General features: G+C 41.0%; 2 protein-coding genes across 2 annotated transcripts in view; both read left to right on the top strand.

The window, feature by feature from the left end:
• Positions 1-5,000, top strand: part of LOC138028521 (semaphorin-5A-like) — a 530,961-nt gene that overhangs the window by 204,936 nt on the left and 321,025 nt on the right. The window lies entirely within an intron of this gene.
• LOC138049230 (trichohyalin-like) overlaps positions 575-5,000 on the top strand; it is a 13,935-nt gene continuing 9,509 nt past the window's right edge. The window contains exon 1 of the mRNA XM_068895410.1: positions 575-662. The gene's annotated coding sequence lies outside the window, so the exon portion shown is untranslated. The remainder of the gene's footprint in view (positions 663-5,000) is intronic.

Here is a 5,000-nt window from a genome sequence, read left to right as displayed (position 1 = left end):
GCAATGCACGGGCTCCCCAAAGTTTTACTACTCGACAGACCAATATGGCAACTTTCACAAACACGAAGTCCCTGAAGATTGTCCTGCTTATCAAGTGCTGTACATCATACAGCGTCAGTATTTCACTAACAAAAGCTTGCCTTCGCTTCGAAAGTCGCTGATAGGTGCAAGACTGGCAGCGTCTACAATGTCTCAATCCCTGATCGTAGTGCAGTACATATTTAGGGATGGCGAGCACGTCGTTAAAAGTTAAAAGTCACGGAAACAGTAAAGGGGTTGGAACGCGTTCCTTCAAGAGAACCCGGGATTCTGTGAAATTGGTAGCTACAAATCAATCTTTAACAAATCCATGTTTTACAAATCCAGTCCATGTTTTTACAAATCCAATCCAGGTGATATTTTACAATATGCGTCTCGAATCACGTTCCTTCTTTGCAATGCGCATTGTACAAAATAGCGATATCATTCACAGCCCAAAGGTCACGACAACAACCGTTACGTACTCACGTTTCTCTGCTGATCCGATGACATGAGTGTTGCATAATAGCCTAATTTATGCGTCTGTACCCCTTTCGGCATTTCATTTCACACGCCCAAAACAGACTCATCTAAACATCAGCTCGCCCCACCGAATGGACAAATCGTAAGCTAAGCAGTACAAGGTAAAGTCGTGTTCTAACCGTATGTTTATTTTAGCGAACACACATATTTCTATCAATTCCCCTCTATCGTTGGCTGACACAGTGAGTCGTCTAAATGACGTGATTTAATGATGTCGCATGATATCTTTCGCAATCTGCTATGTTATTCTTTATCCACAAACTAAAGTGTTCCTTAGACCAAACGTAGGGACACGAGTTTTCATCTTATTGCTTCCGTCCCACGAATGGACTTGACTTCCCGGTTGATTTTAAGTGCGAGCATTCGAATTTGTTTTCTAAAATTTTGACAGCAAGAAATATTTAGCTTTTGAAATAGACTGACATATAACCCATGGATTTGCTGTGCTTTCACAAGTATTTTGACGAGCGATTTCGCAAACATGGAAAATTTTAGCATCAAAATTAATCCCTGTCTACGGCACAAATTCCTTTAAATAGAAACATCCATGGGAGCTTCCGCTTCTAGCTTGATAAGGGGCCGTCTTTCACAAATTAAAACCTTTGTTGCTCATGATGCAGCTTGTGAGCTAGAAACGAAAGCTCCTGACCTTGTTTTTATTTGCTTGTTCTCCCAAGAAAAGAAGTAAGTCTCTATGTAAGAATTTATTCAGAAAGATAATTTCTGAGTGTCGTCTCAGAGCATCTTCTGTCTGGCCGATTTCTGAAACACTTCCGTGTCACCCTTACTGTTCGCATTGCCAAGCATGGAACCAAGCCAGAAAAAAAAACCTACGCTTCTCCAAGGCGGGAAAAATAATCTTAAAACCTTCTCGGGCTGCTATATTTTCTTCTGTATAAAGGGGTTTGTGTTTTCTTGTGTTGTACAACAGCTTTTCAGGAGTTCAATAGGATCGTAGGAAACGGCTTTTCGGGACCTAAACAACTTCCGGGGATTTCAGGATGAACCGTGTAAGTCATGCAATTTCCGTAACCTTTGAAAACTATTAATCGCTAATTTTACGAGGAAAAATGCGTTAACTTGTTTATCACTCGAGGGAAAAATGTTTTACAGATATAGAACTTTATAACAATCCCCTTCACATAAATCGGCGAAAACCCATTTAATCTAAACCGGTCTCAAGGGCATGAAGGAACAAGCCTTGAACTGGCGAAGAATCATATTTTATCCCACTGTCTGACACACTGATGATCTTTCGTCGAATTCTCAAAGCTCTCATCAAGAAAGACTGAGGACCTTCTTTTGGTTCCTGAGTCAGAATGGTTAACAGTTGGTTCAGCGCTTTAGCATTCTTTTCGTGAAAATGGAATCGAAAGATTTACCCCGTAATTTGGGCAGAGTAAGATCAACTTTGTTCTCCAGATAACTCCTCAATTACAGGCCAGATTGTACAGCTTTGCACTAACCACTTCTTCATCTGTGTAGCCCTTTACACTCCCTGCTTATCTTTTTGGCCTGGGTCGCCTACCATTCCCTGGATCTTGAAATCTCTTCAAAGGACAGCAATATAGGATTTTAATGGTGTCACTACTTTGAATTCATTAAGCCCTTCCGATTTCACTTTTCCTTCCTGAGCTTAAGGAATCTTTTTTAAACTGCCTTCTGCTTAGAATCTAGTTTAGTCAGTTCTGCCTTACGTTTTCCCGATTTTTCCTTCATTTCTGTTTCGACATCCCTGTACTTTTCTTCTAAACCTTCAAGCGGTGGTGGACCCAAATAAGCCATTCATTTGTTGAGATAATCAATTTGCTCATAACCGGGCAGTTTCTTCCACTTTGCATCTGATCGCTTGAATAATAACTATTGATTTTTTTGAGTCGTTATCCTTTGGTCGACAAACGTTGACTACACATCCACAACAAGCAGGTCCAAAAAATATCGATCAGAACATTGTCGGCTCACCAGTTCTCCTTATCCACACTTAAGCCAAAATAAACCAAATTCCTATTCATATGTTCTCCCGGACAGGCCCCCAACAATGTTACACGCAAAAACTGAAAAACGCGCGTGTGTTCACTGGTTTATTTCACACAAAGCATCTTCTCAAAAAACAGTACATAAAAACCTGGATATGCTCAGCCAAAAAGCATATGTATTTGTCTGACGCCTTACTTTTTCGTGCGCCTTACTGAATATGTATTTTTTCACACAATCAACATATTACCTTTACAGCAGCTCGCATTCATTTTAACGCTTTCAATAAATTGTAATATTTGGAACAAGAATTAGGTTGTTTTAAGTCGAGATCTGAAAAAAAATGATTTCTTTTGTTCTGAACTTATTCGCGTACCGTTTACTGCGTATTCTTTCGGAACAACAAGGCTTAGTAAGTACGATTTTTTAAACCAAGCCAAAGTTTCACACTTCGTTAAAGTTTATTCAAGTACCACATCTTATACTACAACCTGCAGAGCAGTTTAGTGCTTTCGCAATCTCTAAAACCTTCCTTGTTCTTTTAGGTAATCATTTTTACATTCACATTTGCGTCATCTTGGTTAAGGATGGAACGCTCAAAAACGTTTTCAATTCTATTAACAACCAAGACTTTTTTGTAGGAGATGCGTGATATTTCAAAATGAATAACCAAGTTAAGTGGTATAAAATGAATATCGAAAAGTGTCAGTTCTTTTTTTTAATCACAGACGTTTCAGGTGTAGAACCCTTCCTCAGGGTGAGGAAAGCCGTTGAAATGCGCAATGAGACGGAAGCGCGCAGATGATTGGTGTTGCGCCCGCGCTTGTATCAAGTCACTTTTAAATAAAGTTGAAATTGATGTTAAGTCCATCAGGCTGTACAGTTCCCAGCTGGAAAATTAACTTCACTTCACGTGGCTTCCTTTGGACATCTTTGGAGGGTAGTACCGTGGCATAACTGCAAACCCGTATCCGGATATCAGAAATACAGTGGAGTGTTGTTTCGTATACTTCGTACGTGTTCGCTAAAACGAATTGTGGGAGGCGCGGTAGCCTCATGGTTAGTGCGCTCGACTCGGGTTCGGGGCCTTGCCGGGGACATTGCGTTGTGTTCTTGGGCAAGACACTTTACTCTCACGGTGCCTCTCTCCACCCAGGTGGGGGTGACCCTGCGATGGACTAACATCCCATCCAGGGGGAGTATAAATACTCCTAGTCGCTTAATGCTACTGAAACCGGAGATAAGCGCCGGCCTGATGAGCCTTCTGGCTCGTAAGCAGTGACTTTACCTTTACCTAAAACGACTCCTGAGATTGCGTCCGGTTTCACTGATATAAAAAATGATAGTACATCGGTTACAGGATATGCAGTATTCGGGATTACTGGACTGGCAGGTCTACAGGACTGACGTACGCACAGGTATGGTAACATGAATGTTGACATGCACGTGAGCCACTCTGAGCAGGACGTACGTGGTCAGTTGAGTGTACAAATAAGTTCCGTAGGCTGAGATCGTGTTTGCATGCTACGACAGGTGGTTGCGAGAAGGTATGACGGGTCGGCTGGTTGATAGATAGAATACGGCAGTTCTGAAATAGAAAGTGTTTGATTTTCTTGTTGAAAGGGTGGTATACAAGAACAAGAGGTACTCTGTCAATGGTGCTGACCCTCGGCTCAGATGGGCGTAGGGAATCAGGATGCTTGATGGTTATGATCCTCCGTAGATCCTTTTTAAGAGAAGCACGAGAATAACCACGTAGGGAGAAAAATGTAAGTATCTCATTAGATCTCATGAGGAAGTCATCATCGTTAGAGCAGAGTCGACGGAGGCAGAGAATTAGGCTGTAAGGGATAGCAAGTTTGCAGTGTCCAGGATGTGCAATGAAGGTAGTTGTGAGTATCCTTGTCCTTGTAGTGGATGAAAATTTCAATCTGCGACCCGCAACTTCAGCCATTTTGAAAGTTCAACGTAGGCGTTCGTTTCAATGATCGATTTTAGAGCAAAAGAGAGACTGCTCTCAGTCTACGTCAAAAGGCGTGTGACCAGCTACCATGTTAACATGAACTTAAAGCAGATGAGTGATCGATCCGATGGCTTGAGCGTGAAAGCCTTTTTGCTGTTTAGCGTTAAAAGACAACTAGTAAATCATCCGAGTCACAACTGTCATGCTGATTAATTTGGCCCTTTGGCTATTTTTATTTATTATTTACTTATTTATTTATTTATTTATTTATTTATTTATTTATTTATTTAAGCATTTAACACTTCAAAATATGCAAATCAGTTCTGCCCGCAAATAGCCAACGCTAGTCGAGGAGGGCCGCCTAAGGTAACAGCAGTCAGTTAAGCAGTGACTAAATTACCGTTTACAAGATGTATATTATTTCGATGTCATTGTAAAGTATCTCCCAGAAAACGGGTAAAACGTTTCACTGTAAAAGAGTTGTCCGTTTCATTTTTGTAGT

Source organism: Montipora capricornis, chromosome 1 (genome assembly GCF_036669925.1).
Source record: "Montipora capricornis isolate CH-2021 chromosome 1, ASM3666992v2, whole genome shotgun sequence".
In the NCBI taxonomy this organism is placed as follows: domain Eukaryota; kingdom Metazoa; phylum Cnidaria; class Anthozoa; order Scleractinia; family Acroporidae; genus Montipora; species Montipora capricornis.
Note: the sequence above shows the minus strand (reverse complement) of the source record. Positions and strands in the feature narration are given on the sequence as shown.